This window comes from Pectinophora gossypiella, chromosome 14 (genome assembly GCF_024362695.1).
Source record: "Pectinophora gossypiella chromosome 14, ilPecGoss1.1, whole genome shotgun sequence".
Lineage (NCBI taxonomy): Eukaryota > Metazoa > Arthropoda > Insecta > Lepidoptera > Gelechiidae > Pectinophora > Pectinophora gossypiella.
Window position 1 is genome coordinate 3,152,292 of NC_065417.1, and position 19,538 is coordinate 3,171,829.

Consider the following 19,538-nt stretch of genomic DNA (forward strand, 5'->3'; position numbering starts at 1 on the left):
GTTAAATGTCAAAGGCACAGACGATGGTATGGGCTTTTTGGTGTATCTGCCTATTTTCGCTTCGTGCCAAGAAGCCGCTTCATAACTCGAAAGTTTATGCGGACTTTTGAGTTAATTCGTTTGGGGTTAGGATATTTTAAACATCTTTACTCCTAAAACTGCCTTACGTCCCATTCATTAACCATCTTCCTTTCATACCATAAACAATCAAATTCCCATTCATTATCCTTCCATAGTATTCTCACTTTCCTACACACATAAATACATATTCTCGGATAAATTAAGCTGTTTACATCCAAATAAAGTACAGGAAATGCCATATTACTCGCCAGTCAAACTTTCACTGGACAGCTCGGTACTAAACGAAGAAGATAAAGGCTCATGAACAATATGTTCACCACGTTAGGACATAGCCTAGATGTTAGTTAGCCCGCGGCAATAGGACCTAGTTGTCTGGAAACTGGACTAACTATGCCCCTTGTATTTCAATATAACGATATTACTCCAAACCTCATAGAACTAGGGACGGATTCAGGCTTTGTATATTTTATAATAGTCATCATCAATTTAAGAGCCACGCTCTTGTCGGTGTAGCATTCTCCATTCATGTCTATCAAATACCAATTCCTTCACCTTATTATACACGACGTTCGCCTTCTCTTTAATCTGTTCCATGTAAGCTCTTTTTGCTCTTCCCCTTCCTCTCTTTCCTTGTAGCTTCCCTCCTATGATGTTTTTAATAAATTTGTCATGTCTTATACATCGTTTTAAGTTTTATTGTCATAATTAAAACACATAATAACGGAATAATATCGGAATGTACATTCTGATATCAAATACATAAACAAGCGGCAAAGAAAGAGGGTAGACAGATATGTCTGCCCGTAGAAAATTATGGATCTACCTACTCCACTCCAATCTCATCAGTCATCCCATGATTATGGCACTTGCAACAGTATCGAAATATCGGGAGTCTCATATCCCTATTTCAAACGCGGTAAGAACCTGTTATTATGTGTTTTAATTGTCTTATTAATATTTTATTATTATTTTATAATAGTAAACATACTTTATTCACACAAAATGAGCATAAAGTCATCATCATCTTCCTAGCATTATCCCGTTTTTCACAGGGTCCGCTTACCTAACCTGAAGGTTTGACAGGAAAACCAGCTCAATACAGACTAGGTCATATAACTCGGAAACGCATTTCTCTCGGGAGTGTGGGTGTGGGTTGAGATAAAGCGGCCGAATTATAAGGTATTCAAAATTCAGTTTGTTTCATACGATTTTATACCTATTCTCTCCGATTAATAAATATCTTAATCCGTCTCTGCGCCTGCTTACACCAGGGCAGTAACGGTAAGTGTAAATTTAGGTTATGATGCTCTACATTTCGCTTCATTTATAGGATCCTACCTTCAGGCTACGCTTAGATTTTGTGCACTAGACCATATAGTTACCGCCCTTTTGTTGTACAATATATGGACTAGAAATGAGATATTCTAGACATAACTAGCTATCATATTTACCGGCTAGCACAAGTCATATGTAGGAAGGGGTAGACCTAGGAGAACATTTATGAAACAAATAAAAGTAAGGTGCAGGTCATGTCGTATCAGGAGTGAAGGATTTGGCGGGAAGAAGAGGGGAATGGCGATTACTCCACCGACAAGAGCGCAGCTCTTAAATAATGAGAGAGAGACAAGTCATAATGTAACTGCGAGTCAAGTAGTGATGATGAATGACAGATCTATCTAGACATATATGTTTGCGCTTAGAAAAATATGGATCTAGGTACCTACTCCACTCAAATTTCAACAGTCGTCCCGTGATCATGGCACTTGCAACAGTGTTGAAATATCGGAAGTCTCATATCCCTTATTTTAACACGGTAAGAAAAAAAAAATCGTTTATTACCTTCACAACATAATAGTAATAAGTTACATTTTGACTTATTTAACATATGTTTGTGGAGGCTGGAGCGTAAACTAGGTTACCCTGTACTCCAGGCTCCAGGCCTCCACCTCCACAATAAATATGGATACTAGGGAGTATGTTTCTGCATACAATAATTATGTTTAGCAAACTGAGCAATAAACGCGAAAAGAGAGAAAAAAGAATATTAATAAAAAAAAAAATCATTTAGAGTTTAGGTAAAATAGACTATACAGTAAAGTAAGTGTGAGTAAGTGTGTGTGTATGTTTGTGTGTGTGAGTATATATGTGTGTATGTGTGTGTGCGAGTGTGTGTGTTTGTGTTAACATGAGTACCCGGTATTATGTGTTTTAATTATGATAATAACCGCGTTAACCTCAAACAATGTATGTCGTCTTATGCCATTTTCTATTACCACAATCGTTTGCAACTTGGCAAAGCCATTAAGTATATATTCACTTACTTCAAAACTAGATTAAGCCAGTTTAAACCCGCTATTCAGAATGATAATCTCATTTCATCTCACAAAGTAAATTCTGCATTTTCCCACAGCCTTCATAGGATTCCTCCCGTCACAATATAAGGGCCAGGTGTTAGATTCCCAACGCGGAAGATGCGAGCTGTTGACGTCAAACGGAAAGCAACGCTGCAGGCGAGTGTATGTATGTATAACGAAGGTATAGAAAATATAGAAATACGGTATAACTGTTGAACCATTTCTAATTCTGATATCTGTGCGGTTAAAATAATATATTTATTGTTCTACCCAAGACTCGGACCAACTATGGCAAAAAAATGTTTACTTTTGACGGAGCAAAGCTGTATAATAACCTACCTAAACGCATAAAAAAGGCAGACTCATTCACCACATTTAAAACCAAACTTGCCCAATATATATCTACAAACAAATATTAATCTTCACTTCAAAACTATTGGTGTTTAGGTGGATGCGGTGAATGTGTCGTTGTTTTCTTAATATTCTACTGTATCTGTGAGGTGTCATAATATTTGACTCACCTACATTTTATTGTTATAACTTTTTTCTCATATAAGTGACATTGTATGTCTTGTGTTGAGAAATAAATATTCTTTAAACCTATATATTTTATTTTAGAATCGAAGAGGGGTTAAAAGCGCCACATCGAAACAATTCATCTGAAAAAGCAATATTGTAATTCTAATTGGGTCGTGTACTAGGTTTAAGATAAATTATGAAATTCCGATTAATCAATAAAGACATCTTAAAATAACGAAAAACATTCTTTTTATATTTAAAGTATTTATGAATTTTAATCAAGAAATAATAAGTCCGACATTTTATCACGTTTTTTTTATGACGTCACAGTGAGCTTTTTCATACAAATTCGATAGTAATTTCGTGTTTTGACGTTTAGTAAAAAGTAACTGATTTGACTAGTTAGAAAGTACCCTATTTGACATTTGCGCATACAAAAGTACCCAAGTGCGCAATTCAAACAAATGTCAAATAGCACTATTGCTTTTTTAGATGAATTGCTTTGATGTGGCCATTTTAATCCCGCTGTTCCGACTTACATCGTAGAGTCGCAGGTTTGAATCCCGGGTCGGGCTTTAACCTCTCATATGCCGAGATACCAGACACAATAGATTTTACATTGTGTCTGGTCGAGATCCGCGTTCCGGCGTTCGAAAGATTAAACCACTAAATTCGACATTTTAAGTTTGAATTCATATTTGGAACGTAGATAATTGATATCACGTGGTTTCCATGTTTTGTGTCCATTTAATGGCAATGGGGTCGCCCCCTATCACGTGTGAAGACTAAGTGTTCATACTATACAACACTGCCTAACCCTTCGGAGATACAGACACGATGCTATGTTATGTTACGCCATCACCATCACTAATCCTCCAACGACCTTCGTGGTCCAGTGGTTGAGCGTTGTGCTCACAATCCGGAGGACCCGGGTTCGAATCTCAGTGGGGACAAACCACAAAAATCACTTTGTGATCCTAGTTTGGTTAGGACATTACACTACAGGCTGATCACCTGATTTTCCGAAAGTAAGGTGATTCGTGCTTGCTGGTCCCAGTTAATACTTACTGATGTAAGTAAGTAGTCGTTACATGAGCCGGGGGCCTGTTGTATTTCCTAATGTTTATAGTCCTAAAGTCGATTTTCCGAACATCATTTTCCTAATATTTAATTGTACTAATGTTCGATCATCCTAAATATTGATTATCCTACCGTAATACTTGTCCTAATATTCTTTAGTTCTAATATTAATGTCCCTAAAGTTTGAAATTCCGAATTTTTCATTCCCTATATGATCTATTTGACATATATTTTGGTTAGTTGTGACCATCGAGGCCCGAAGGGCCGAGAGGCGGCGGTGAAGATTTGTTTCGTAACGACAGCAGTCACGGGTGCGAGCGAAGCGAGCACGGAAATTCGCGGCACCCCGACACTGTAGATATAGGTTACGAAGGCTGTATGGCAGGGGGCGAGCAAAGCGAGCCCCCTGCCATATAGCCGAGTGGGTTAGGTTACTTGTGACCATCGAGGCCCGAAGGGCCGAGAGGCGGCGGTGAAGGTTCTCTATTGTATTCCCTAAAATTTCTTATCCTACTTTTTATTTTCCTTCACATTTTATTTAGGACTATACATTTTAGGAATATAAACGATTGTAACTATGGACATTAGGGCTTACCATCATTAGGATGAAAAAAATAGGGCAATGAACACTAGGAGTTAACAAAATTGGACTAGGATCATTAGGACATTCGATACTTAGGACTAAAATGTGAAGGAAAATAAAAAGTAGGATAAGAAATTTTAGGGAATACAATAGAGAACCACATGAGCCATGTCAGGCTGTGAATAGTACTGACAGTTACTGCTGCCTTCTGTCAGATTTCAGGTTACAGTCCCTGTGACTCGCCTCTTCCGTCCTGCATTGCCGTACCGATGGTTCCCATCTCCGCCTCTGCAACCGTTGAGGTCTTCACCTGTATCCCTGGGCAAGGGGCTGTTTAGACCACCTAAATGAATTTATTATCTTTGTCCAGCAAATTCCTTATCTTACTTAATTCTTCCTCTATCTTCTTTCACTTAAGAGCCACGCTCTTGTTAATGTGGCATCTTTCATCTCTCTCTCTATCCATAGGTAATTCCTTGATTTTTTTTCAAGTAGGATCGAACTATTTAAACTCACACGCATGCCAAACCGCTATCATTAGCAGAGGAAGTGCCGGAGTTTCCAGAGGCATTCCGTAGCCGATCCAGATCTGTTGATGCCAATACGCTGCGTACGCGCAGACCGTATCTGTCATCGCGGAGTATCTGCACCATGGATCATGATCGCGCGCTTAGATCCATAGACGTCACGTCTGGGAGTGTGGCTGTTAAGGTAGCGGAGAGTTGCGCTCAAGCGATTAGCGGGTTATGCTATCCTTTACGTTGGTAGGCCAGATTGGCATTCATAATATAAGCTTATGATTATATCTCAGTTGGAGTGCAATATCAAAACTTTTTAAAATCCTCCCGAATGGCTTCGGGTTTGTTACGGCTGCCTTGACATCTGTACCTTCGTCAAGGCACTACATTTTAGGACCCCGATAACGACCATGCCGGCGGCCGATATGCCCACTGCTGGTCGATTTATTCTAAATATAATCTTCTCAGACGACGCTCTGAGCTGAGTTTCGTGCCCAACTGGGCATCCTCAAGCCTGTTGTCTTAAATTTTGCACGCGGTGAGAGCTCTAAGCGCTCCGTATTTGTGTGGCCAAGTAGTTAATGCCATTTGCGGAAAATCTACAATAAGTCACATCAAAAGAGAAAAAATCTAGGTACGGTCACGAGCATTAATATGTATACACTTTGCTACCATATCACATTAACTTTTTTGACAAATTGAACTGTAAGTCTCACTAAATGTCAAATGTGTTAGTGCGACAGAGTCCTAGTGGGTACATTATATTGCTCATGACTGTACCCGATCATTAATAACGTGTGCGTGTCCAATAAACAAATTATACTTTATTTTATTATACTTTATTTATTTGCACTTGTTGCCCCTATATTGCTATGTCCTCCTCTAACTTCAAGGCCACACATAAAACGACACTGTGATGATGATCTCATTGCGTTTTTGCACGATTCCACCTGCGCTGCGCCGGCGCATAGCAACGAAATGTTCTAAGTAAAGTTAGATTTTAAACGAAATTTAGATTTAATAGTCCATTAAAAGAGTCGAGATTTAATTTAAGAAGCACATTGTTGCCACGTGAGAATTTGATGTCATCTGTTTTGTTAGATAGTTTTTTTGTTGTTGATTCGAGCTACGTTTTTTAAAGGCGGTTGTAATTTGGTAGGAAAAACTAAATTGATGTTTTATTAAAATAAGTCTTACTCAATCTTACATACATAAGTTCACATCTATTTCCCGTTGGGGTAAGCAGACACAACGGAATTCCTTCGCTTCCTTCACTCACATCAAAGACTTCATGTATGCTCGCCGGTTTAGACCTGGCTTTTCCTTAAAATACCCTGGATTTGATCGTGGTATGTACGCCTTCCTCTTTCTCAGTCTATTTCAGACATTTTCGGCCAATTATAAACAATCTGTAGGCCTAGCGCGCTATCTGCGCCCCGATACCGACCCCGCCGGCGTGGTCGACGATTTCCCTCATTCAGCGCTCACCGCTATCGACCCACTAGGGTCGATTAATCCTTTCAAATATTTTTCCTCTCAGACGACGCCCTGAGCCGAGGTTCGCGCCCAACTGGGCACCCTCAGGCCTGTTGTCTTAAACGTTGTACCGGGTGAGAGCCTTCAGCGCTCCCCATTTGTCCGGCCAAGTAGTTAATGCCATCTGCGGCAAATCTACAATAAGTCACAGCGCAAAAAACCAAAAATCTTCCAATAACTCCCCCACGTATTTTGAATAGCCGTCTGTTGGAATCATAATAAATGCCAAGCGTTACTCCGACTTACAATTCAAGGAATTAGTTCCTTACATTCATTTTGTTAGTACCGCACCTTGCATTCCCACGTAACTAACGGTTACCAAAAAAAAGTAGACAATCCGATCGTGGGTTATCGTTTAATCTCGAGGTTAGTATATCAGTATGCCCCTTTTTGCTTTTAATTTAATTTCTCAGAAGCACTCCTTTTATTTTTAATCTGTTCATGGATACGCAATGACAAGGCTGTATGAAGTACCATACCTGGCCTAGCACGCTATACAGAATGTTAGTGACATCGTAACGAATACTCAGGGGGATGATTTAGACCATGATTCTGAGTTAATATCAAGTGGAATTTTCCGTAGCAAAATTCACGATTTTTTTTAGTATTTTTTTAATTATTTTCAATTCTATACTTTTGCGATCGAAGATTCCACTTGATATTAACTCAGAATAATGAGCTAAATCAGCCCTCTCAGTATTCGTTACGATGTCACTTACACCCCGTACATACAGGTAGCCGTACAAGTACGTATGGGTGTTAGTGACACCGTAACGAATACTGAGGGGGATTATTCAGACCATGATTCTGAGTTGATATTAAGTGGAATTTCCTGTCGGAAAATTCATGAAAATTTTTGTTTTTTTTTTATTTACTTACCATTCCATACTTTTGCGACGAAAAATTCCACTTGATATCAACTCAGAATCATGGTCTGAATCATCCCCCTCAGTATTCGTTACGATGTCACTAACACCCTGTATATATTATATATATCGGGTGAGAGCCCTCAGCGCTTCCCATTAGTCCGGTCAAACACATAGGCCAAAAAATATTACGTATTTTAACAAATATTCTTGACAACGCCGCCATTAGCCACGTACCTAGTTAAGTCTCTTTTGTAACGATTTTCTTTCATTTTGTTGCAATAAACTGTAATTAAAACACAATACCGCGTTCTTGCCGCGTTAATCAGGGATACAACTATATCAGGGAGTAACGCGGTAAAAATCCGGTCTTATGTGCTTTAATTATGATAATAACCGCGTAAACCGCAAACAATATGCAATAAAGTATGTTTGAATTTGAATTTTGGACTTAAAAAGCTGTTATTTGGTTATTACAACAAACTAGTATAGGCAACCAATCCGTGTGGTGTGGTTTTATTTTACAAAAAAAGTACTATTACAGAAACTTGTTCAATAAAAAATAACGATAACATTTCAATCTACAGCACCCAAAGACAATTTAGTTATTCATAATTATATTATATCCGCTTTCTCATAAACAAAAATGTACTCGTTAATTGAAAAACTGCCTCAATTCTTTGTTTAATCGCTTCCGTGTTCTTTATAAACCTAAATGCACACAGAGACGGTACCGCATGAGATCCGGGAATGAGTTTTGTGATGATGAAGTATGTAGGCGCGTTCACATAGAAATATAACTCTCACTAGCCAGCTTTTTAATTTTGATGCACACAGTGCCGGAAAGACGGTAAAAGGCGGCCATTTTGTTTGCGGTTTCATACAAATCCCGCGGGAAACCGGAAGAAGCGGGTCGGGGCGGGATTTTTTTTATTTATTTAATAATTTATTGTACACAGGATAACACAGAAACACAATATGACAACATGAGGAGAGACAAAAGGCACAACTTATTTTTAACAGAAATTTCTTCCAAAATTCCAAAATTTGTTGTTACTTTTGAAGAAATATGAAGAAATTAGAATGTAGATTGGTATAACTTTGTTGATTATATGAATATAAGGAGCGGGAAAATAAAACGGCATCGTTCTTGTTACTCCATTTTATTTCTATTATTTTTTTAATTTAAAGATGGCGCTTGTCTATGACAACTTTTTTGATGTGACTTATTATAGATTTGCCAAAAATTAAATTACTTAACTATATACACCGAGGAGCTCGGTGGCGCAGCGGTAAACGCGCTCGGTCTGCGATTGTTGAAGTTAAGCGACTTTCGCAAAGGCCGGTCATAGGATGGGTGACCACAGAAAAAAAAAAGTTTTCATCTCGAGCTCCTCCGTGCTTCGGAAGGCACGTTAAGGCGTTGGTCCCGGCTGCATTAGCAGTCGTTAATAACCACCAATCCGCACTGGGCCCGCGTGGTGGTTTCAGGCCCGATCTCCCTATCCATCCATAGGGAAGGCCCGTGCCCCAGCAGTGGGGACGTTAATGGGCTGGTGATGATGTGATGATGAAATTGACTATTTGCCCGCACAATTTGCCCGCGCTGAGGGCTCGCAAGCGGTAGGATTTTGTTGGCGGTTTTTTATACAAATCTCGCGGTAAAGTGAGAGTGAGACGGAGCGAGGGATTGTGTTCTCGGTTTCATACAAATCCCGCGTCGCTCCCATTCCCGGCTCTGTGTGCGACAAGCATTAACAATTGTACGTCAAATAATAATTATTAAGAATGTTAGATTTAGTAATATAGTAATGCTTTCCATACAAGTTGGTATGGACATTCTACTAACGACTCTGGACGGCTTAGTTACGCCTACGCCGATGTGGTACCATGAACCATGAAACTAAAATCTACTGTGGGGAATCGAGTACGCACGTTATCATGAAGTTTACTATGTTGGCTAATCTATTACTTGTGCTGTTATGTTGGCAATACTTTCTACTTGTCATTTAGCTTACTTATGCAATAAATACATTCGCGCATTTTTTCTCCGTAAAAAAGTGTTTCAATTTCTGAATATCCACCCGAAATATCAAGAATATCAATGTAGGATTTCAAAATGCCATTCCAAAGAGGTCTATGATTAATTTTGTTTTGTCTATGACGATATTCTAGAATGGTCTATAGTCGTGACTTTTACTTTTTCCAGAACTGGCAAAAGGATTGTATGTACCTACGGTGTAGCTCAATTGGTCAAGTTTTATGTCCATCCCACATCAATATAAGTACTCTCAACTAGAAACTATCAAGTTACCCCGATATCTATTACCTTCATTCAGGGCTTATCGCTATCAGCCCAGGGTCGATTAAGTCTTTCAAATATTATCGTCGTAGACACCTCAGTGGAAGACGCCAAAACTGGGCAGCCTCATGCCTATTATCTTAAATTTGTACCAAGTGAGAGTCCCCGTTTATCCAGCCAAGTAGTTAAGACCATCTGACGTCATAAAACAAACAGTTTCGGCCGGATTTCAGCCGCAATCGAAACTACGCCGATCGGTCGGACACTAATTTAAATATTGAATAAGTAAATATAATTTCAGGTGTCTAATAGGAGCTTCATTTGTACAACTGGAATTTGTTGAATTATTCCAATCGAGAATCACGCGACTTTATGACTTGTGGTACCATAACAGTTTCCCAATACTTAGCAATATTCCTATTCGTAACAAAATATTAATTGGTTCCATACTTTAATTGGTGTTTCGAAACCCGGTACCGTTTCCCGTATTTTTTATAATACCGCTTTTTAAAAAGCTTGTTTAGCTTACGGTACCAACGGCCTCCGTGGTCGAGTGGTTGAGCGTTGGACTCACGATCCGGAGGCCCCGGGTTCGAATCCCGATGGGGACATATCACAAAAATCACTTTGAGATCCCTAAGTTGGTTAGGACATTACAGGCTGATTTAATAAAATCTATATAAATAAAATACAATCTTTAATAAACAATAAAATAAGATGACTTATATCTAATTAAAATAAAAAAATCTCATTCTCACATCGATGCAATTTCATCCAAAACTTCGCCAAGGGGTTGGCGAAGTTGTCAGTAAGACTTGTCAAAATAGTATTTTCACTATTTCTTAATTATTTCTATCACTTTGTGATCCCTAGTATGGTTAGGACATTCCAGGCTAATTACCTGATTGTCTGAAAGTGAGATGATCCGTGCTTCGGAAGGCACGTTAAGCCGTTGGTCCCGGTTACTACTTACATAAGTATATAGTCGTTACATGAGCCATGTCAGGGGCCGTTGGCGGCTTAATAATAACCCTAACACCATGGTTGCTGAGGCTGGTATTCCACCTCACAACCCACACGATAAGAAGAAGAAGAAGCTTACGGTACCATTCGTTATGGAATATGGTTAACACATACATACATAAACTCGCGCATATATGTAGAGACTGTGGAATTCCATTTGCTTCGATCCTGACACACTTCTCTTGCTTCCTCCACATTCATCAATCGTTTTATCACACACGCCGGTTCAGAGTACATCGTACTGAACCTTTTTTAAGGACATGTCCAATTTTGATCAATCTACGTACTTCTAGGTCTTCCTCTGCCAGCCCTACCGCCAACCTTCGCTTTATATACTGCTTTCGTAATCCTATTATCCTTCATCCGCTCTATGTGTCCAAACCTGTTCTCAATCTTAGTCAGTATATCGTCTTTTACACAACATCTCTGTCTTATCACACTGTTAAATCAATATAAATGTATTTCTGTTTCGTAGTCTGCATATTTACTTGTATTTTAGGTATTGGATTGTTTACTGAAGAGTTAACTTATATACCTACTTTACATATTGCACATAAACTAAAAAAAAATGAAAAAATAAAAATAAACATAAGTACGTAACTAAATATATTGAAGTAATGGTGCTTCATTGTGGGTTGAGTGAACTTTTCTATACCCTTATTTTCTTTTATTTTACACCTCTGCCAACCAATGAAAGAATTTTAATACAGTGTTGTATTAACACAGGGTTAGCTTATACCCCCGAAACGCATTTCTTGGATGCTGGTTTTCTCACAACAAATAAACTTAAAACATTACCTAGCTCTTCTCCAACCCGCATTAGTGCTGCGTCGTGGAGTATTCTCCATAACCCCATCCGGCTGATTAAACTAGTTAAGTCTCTTTTCTATTGATAATAACAAACACTGGAAGAGCGGAGTTTTTCCTGACACAGGCAATTTGTTGCTTAAAAGGAAACTCCAATAAACTAATGTACGACTGAATTTATAAATATACATTTTTGATTTTTGATTTTGATTTTTAAAATATTTTCTTTTGTTTTGGTGCAATAGAGTTCGAATTTTGAATCATAATTATTCGAATTTCAATTTTGAATTTGATTGCGGAGAGGCATATGCCCTGCAGTGGGACGTAAGTACCTATATAAACTATTTACGTTAGATATTACCTAACAATTTTCCCTCACCTAGGAAGTGTGATGCGGTCAGTGACGCAATCGAGACATGTCATATCGATTACAGTACCGCATACGGTAATAGCAATCCGATTTATCGATATTACTTGATACAACTCGATTCAGCTATAATTTTATCGTGCGATTCCGACTACGACTGCAGTGAAAGTGTTAGGTTATGTGAATTTTGTGTCTTTTATTCATTTATTATGCATCAACAGCAGTACACACACGAACACACAAAATAAAATACATAAATGAAAAGTACCGATATGCCTGGAAATTATAGACGCACAGAACACTGACTTAAAATAATAATTTAAAGTACGAACTAAAGTTAACAAATTCAAAAGAAGAATAATTGAAAATAAAATTTAAAAACCATAAATCATGTATAAAACTTTTTTAAATAATATTTAAATGGTGTGAAAAAAGAAAACAAAAACTAAAACTATTGCAAAATAAAACTTGTTAACTTGAGATACAGTATGCTAGATTGATACGACAACTCAGGTCCGTATATTACCTTGCACGTTTTACCGCGTGAAAGTGAAGACTCCCCACTTGTCCAGTCAAGTCGTGAAAGCCTAAACCAAAGTTGTCGTTCAGTAATGTTGTGGTGATTATTTTGCAGTTTTACCTGTAACAAAACAGTATGATTAATCACCTATTTATTATTATACATGTGGGATAGAATAAAATGGGATATTATTCTTGACTTATTTTATTTATTTATCCTTTTTAGTAAAGGAGATAGAAAACGGTGGGCCAAAATGTAATAAGTTGGGAATTGGTCTAAAAAAATTGTCATATTTACAGAATTTTAAGTGTGTGACTGATAAGTAACCTATAAATTCACACCGTTTTTATCTCATTACATCTTGGCCCAGTAATGTATGAAATCGTTTCAGTCTCCTTTACAATCGAACTTTTCCAACAGTCCACGCATAGACAATATCTTATTTTCAAAAGAACTTCCTTCCGTCTCACTTATCAACCATTCTAAATTCAATCAATCAATAATTCTTTAAAACAGAGGACATGTACAGGTGGATAAAATAAGCACAATAGGCGGCCTTATTGCTAAACAGAAATGTCTGCCAGGCAACATTAGGGTGAAAGAAGTTTATGCTTTTGTTTGTCTAGGCTTGCTTCTCGAACGGGAAGTGCCGGATCGAACCCCGGTACAGGACTTGCACCAATGAGTTATTAATTTATCTAAGTGCAGTTTTCGCTAACACAGTTGGCTGGACTATTATAGACGGCGATACGGCTCACCACCTATCACGTTGGTCTCTTTGAGGTGGTACTTAGTTCTTCTTGCGATGGATAAACCGCTGACTACCCCAATTGGGATATAAATGAGCGTTATGCTTAAGGATTACAAAATTAGTTACTTACTTTTTTTTTACTTTATTTAACATTGAATCACGTTTCGACTCGTTAAAAATAGTTTACTATTAAAAAAAATGTTTTTGTTGAAGCTTATGATGTTTTATTGATAAATAATTTGTAATTTACAATAGACTTCCACTTCTGAAGTGGCATTCACCTTTACCACAATAGGTTAAAAGGTTAAGGCACTGTTAAATAATAAATAAACTACTTTATTATATCATTGATTGAACCCTGTATCGACTACTGATCTGCTAACTATTTAACGGCCTCCGTGGTCCAGTGGTTGAGCGTTGGGCTCACGATCCGGAGGTCCGGGGTCCGAATCCCGGTGGGGACATATCACAAAAATCACTTTGTGATCCCTAGTTTGGTTAGGACATTACAGGCTGATCACCTGATTGTCCAAAAAGTAAGATGATCCGTGCTTCGGAAGGCACGTTAAGCCATTGGTCCCGGTTACTACTTACTGATGTAAGTAAGTAGTCATTACATGAGCCATGTTAGGGGCCTTCGGCGGCTCAATAATAACCCTGACACCAGGGTTGATGAGGTTGGTAATTCACCTCACTACCCATACGATAGAAGAAGACTATTTAATTTAATATCGTTTGTAAAGAAACAAAAAAATATTTTAAGATAGCTAGGATTTTCTCTCGGAAGCACCTTTTTTCGGGTTATCAGGTGATTCACCCTGCAATGTACCAAACCATAGGGCAAAAACCGTCTCGCAAGGGAATTATCGGGAATCGAACCAGGACCTCTAGATCGTTACCCCGTTTTTCACAGGGTCCGCTTACCTAACCTGAAGATTTGATAGGTCCAGTTTTTTACAGAAGCGACTGCCTATCTGACCTTCCAATCCGCCAAGGGAAAACCAGCCCAATATAAGTTAGGTCACACCGGAATGCATTTCTTCGGAATGTCAGTTTCCTCACGATGTTTTCCTTTACCGCTGAGCACGTGATCATTGTGATCCAAACATGAATTCGAATGCAAATTCTAAAAACTTTGGTTTAGGCTTATCCTAGGATTCGAACCTGCGACCTCAAAGTGAGAGTCAAGCGTAATACCAACTGGGCTACCACGGCTATCGTTACCTACCTAAATCCATAGACTTAGATTTTTTGTGGTTATGTGTAAACCGATACGAGAATCGGCGTCTGGGAAGGAAGCTATACCCGAGTGTTGTGGTTACCGCGTATTTACGTAAACTTGGTTTCCGTAATTTGATTAGCATAGGTTTTTGTCGATGCGTCGATAACTGTTCGGTCGCTGTTATTGTTGGTTGTTCTCGACAAATATTGGTGCTATAACGGAACTGTAATATGTTTGAAGGTCTTTATTATTGTAGTATGATCAGGTATGATCTAAGTAAGGTGTGGCTTGGTAAATGAGTTGTTTAGGTTGCCGATCGATAGTAAGGCTACTTCATTTATAGACGGCACTATAGGTATTTTTTTTAGCTTTGCCTTAACGTGCTAATACGAAGCTCGAAATCGTCTTACTTTTTCGGACAATCGGGTGATTCAGCCTGCTATGTCCTAGCCAAACAAAGGACAGTCTATTGCTTATGTTTTATTCGTATGTTTATGTCCTTTGTATATGTTGTTGTGCAATAAAGTACTATTGATTGATTGATTGATTGACAGTCTCGCAAAGTGATTTCGACTATGTCTCCATCGGGAATCAAACCCGGACCTCTAGATCGTGAGCCCAACGCTCTAGCCACTGGGCAATGGAGGCGAGTTTACTGTTTTTTAACACTAAAAAGCATGAATGACATACATGTACCATTTCTATACATGGTATGGCTTGTCTTGTCTGTCACACCTACACTAAAGTCGTGATCGGCTTCCAAATTCAAATTCACCAACTTCCAAGCAATGCCATCACGTATTGTGCCAATGTCATTCTTGCCAACATCACTTACCATCCTTCAACTACTGCTAGCAAACACTATCAACTTTATGGCTTCAAACTTAAAGAACATTTCACTCGCATTGAAATAGTTTCGAAAGGCAAATACATGTGGTCGGCAGTGCAAATTCTCTTTTTGACTTTAGAAGCTGATTGAGTCGTTGATTGTAGACATTATGCGTTTAAACTTAAAGTATTTGAAGATGTTCTTTTGGGTTTTAAACGGTAAATAGAAGATGGTATTTGGTAGCAAAATTGACGGTTATTATTCTAAGAGCGATGACCATAGTTTTAAATAGGCTTATAATCGTAGTTTGTGGTTCAAAGGTTGAGTTTTAAATGTATAATTATGTTTATTTTGTGCCACTATTAAGCAAGATGAGGTATTATGAAATAAGGTAGCTTTAACGCAAAATCTTCAAATGGTTGTCGTAATATTTGTAAAGCTTAAGTGTAGAAAGGTGATTAAGTAAGTTCTCTGCACTGCTATATAACTCTGTAGTCAACTTTTTTTTTGACGTGACTTATTGTATATTTGCCGCAGATGGCATTAACTACTTGGCCGGATAAATGGAGAGCGCTGAAGGCTCTCACTCGGTATAACGTAAGTCGACCTTAGTGGGTCGATAGCGATAAGCGTTGATTAAGGGAAATCGTCGACCACGCCGGTGGGGTCGGTATCGGGGTCCTGAAGTATTCGGTGTCGCGAGCTGATTGGCTGCCTCAATGGCTAGAGTAGTCTGTAGTCAACCACCAGAGATAGATGTTCTCGAAAATCAACTATACTATCGATCAATCTATAAATCTGAATAATTTGTTCATCGTAATTATAATAGATAAACTTGTTGAAGGTCAATTTAACATTTTTGAGTATGCGTCATTTCGCAAGGTGTTATAAGTGAAAAAAAATTAAGATCGCATAAATTTTTTTTTGACGATATAGTGACTAAGATTGGGAAGGGAATGTTAAATTGGTTTGGACACGTAAGTAGAGCGTTGACATGAGTATAGAAGGTTCATGGCAGGGCTGGTAGAGGAAGACCTAGAAGGACTTACATTGACTAAATTGGAGGATGTCCTTAGAAAAGGTTTAGTACGATCTACTCTGAACCGGCGTGCGTGTATGAAGCGATTGATGAATGTGGAGGAAGCGAGAGAAGTGTGTGAGGATCGAAGCAAATGGAATCCCATAGTCTCTGATTTCCGGTGGGAAGTAGGCGGAAGTTTATGTATGTATGTAAACCTTTTTAAGGACATCTCCAATAACAAGGAACAAGACAAGAAGTCAAATACTATTGTGCGGGATTTGGAGTCTGAGCTCTGTCTCGTCAGAAGACCTATTTTTACCGTTAACCCTACATCACACGCAATCACCACACGCTCCATAATAAACATATCTGAGCTGCTGTAATCAAGGTAAAAGCGAATATAATTTAATCGTAAACAGTTCCATAGTTAACCTTTACACGCCTGTCTGTATGTCTGTTTGTTTATATAATTCATATGGCAACACCGTTAAGTTATATCCTCTACTGGGCGAATGATACCCGTTAGATAGGAATACATAAAGTTATTATAAAGTTAGTGATTATTTAGAAGATATGAATGCATGGGATTAACTGTCTGATAACTGATATTAGGCAGCTAAATTACTCAATTGTATAAAAATATCTTATATTTTTTTAAAAAAGAGAACGTCTAGGGCCCTGTGCCGAGGTTTTTCTTGCAGCTTCTTTTCCCCGGCTAAACAGGATGTGAGAAGCTGCAGTAGTTTTAGGCGGATTTGACGTTCGTTATGTAAAAATTGGCGATTCAAAGTGTAACTATGTTACCTACTGAATAAAGATATTTTTGAATTTGAATTTACATAAAGGTGTTATGTTAGATGTGTCTACCGAATGTAGGTTTGAAAATTAGCTCCTTGACAGTTTTTGGATAAGTATTTTAAAAATTACAAACGCTTATTTCATAAGTACCTTTTAAAATATTTTATAATTTCGAAAAAGCTTCTATAATCGTCACAAACAAAGAAATTGTCAAACATAACTTGAAACCTGAGTTGACAGATAGTTTCTGTTTATTTTGTAAAATTTGACGTCATACGAAGCTCAATCATGGCCGCCCAGATAAAAAATTATAAATAAAATATTTAAAAATGGTCTTAGTAAAAACTACCATATCCTATTTATTGTTACAACTATCAAGTAGGCAATTGTAATGAGTTCGCATTTTTTCGGTAAATACTTACATGCATTTAACTAAACTTACTATCTAGGTACTATGCTTATCATTCGGTACTTGGCACAATATTTCTCATCAAAAATCGGAACAGTTTTTTTTTGGTTCAACAAAACACGATTTAAATTTGAATTTCGAACTTCGTACTTTTTTAATATTATGAATTAAAAACTTCATTAATACCCACTGTTAAATGACATATTTATTTTATTCTTTTTTAAGGTAGAGATTATTAATCTATGGTTCCAGAGAAATTTCACTTTTCCATAAAATAGTACGTTCTAACTACTTGTATAATAGTTCCTGAAACATGGAAAGTAGTAAAAAAACACTCCTAACTTTATCTAGCCTTTGTATAATAAATATTTTGTCATTAACAACAAATAATAACTAATAAAAAATTGCCTAGCCAATACTTTACGTGACTCTAAAGCAAATTATTACTTACCTACTGAAATCAAACATTTTTTTTTTCAATAATTTCAACGAACCTTTGCTTTGAAATTGAAAGCAATCGGAATTGAAATGTCAATACACTTTCACTTTAAGATGATATGGAACTGCCCCAAAACACGTAATGTATCAAATGATTCAAATAATCAATGTCGGAAACTGGATCAAAAAACGACGCATACGCAAGATTTAAACTTAATTTAATACTTTAATAACTGAATAAGTGACTTACGAGTGACTTACGACTTACTTAAGAAGAGACTATTTCTTAATATAAGTAGCCATCTATGTTTCTTTTTCTCAAAAAAGGGTCAAAAAAGCCAACCCGAAAGGGAAATAGGCGTGATCATATGTATGTAGGTATCGAAAAAGAAAGAAGGTCAGATCTGGACAGAAAACGTGATGATCTGAAAGCCCGACCACCTGCGGCAATCACCTATAATTACGTAGGGGGTGTGCTGACGTGCCCAAAATACGTGTAGGGAGCGCTGGTAATTATAATAAAACCCCACACAAACAATTGAATGAACTGTATTACTTAGGATATTAATTAAATTACAAGATCCAAACATTGAGACGCGTTGGCTTGCTCGCGCTAGAGATGTGACTGACCATAAATGGTAGACTATTAGGTATGTCCCATACAATACGGGCGCACGTTTTCACATAAAATTGGCTATACGAGCCATCACAGAGCACACCAGAGAGCACTTTCCAAGCTCTTGAATGACAACCGTCAATGAATCCACCAGCTGCTGTCGCTGTAGTCGAAATCGACTGTGAAGCATCATCATGATCAGCGCAGTTTCACAAAATTCCTCGCATACAAAGACAGGCATTGCCCATACCGCGCCGATTATGATGCTCGCTTGGCTCATTTCTATATTGAAAAACTACATTCACGACGAAAAAAACATGACCTGGTATTCCTTTTCAAAGTTTTGAATGGATTAGTTAACGCGCCTAATATTTTGTCTCGGATTGGCTTAGCGGTGCCTAGAAAGCCTCCACGGTTCCCTATTCGCAACAGTTTGCACATCCCCCGATTTCGTACTAATGTTGGCAAATACTCTCCATTAAACCGTTGTATGCTAACGTATAACGAAGCATGTAAAAATAACGTCGACATCTTCCACGAAACCCTCACCAACTTTAAATATAAAATTATTACAAATATTGTTTAAATTCACTCAATTTCCTATAACTTTACTTTATATACTTTTTATCCAATTTTTTTTTTCTCTATCTTCTAGCTTTAAGTTAACTCAAACACGTGTGCGTGTTGTTTTATTATTTGTTTAAAACTAACTTGAATGATGTTGTATACGCCTGTAATGGTATAACATACGGCCATTGTCCGTTGAATTTCATTCATGTAATTTTTATGTATATACCGATGGTGTATCTTAAATAAATAAATAAATAAATCATGTTGCTTGTATCTCATTAGAATGTATAGCCGTACAACTACATAATAATACTGGTGTCATACATAA

General features: G+C 37.7%; 1 protein-coding gene across 4 annotated transcripts in view; it reads right to left on the reverse strand.

The window, feature by feature from the left end:
• LOC126372532 (uncharacterized) overlaps positions 1-19,538 on the reverse strand; it is a 163,241-nt gene that overhangs the window by 89,049 nt on the left and 54,654 nt on the right. Inside the window, exon 2 of one of the 4 annotated variants that reach the window (XM_050018349.1) lies at positions 12,563-12,676. The exons of the other annotated variants lie outside the window; for them this stretch is intronic. The gene's annotated coding sequence lies outside the window, so the exon portion shown is untranslated. The remainder of the gene's footprint in view (positions 1-12,562; positions 12,677-19,538) is intronic. 4 annotated transcript variants of the gene reach the window in all.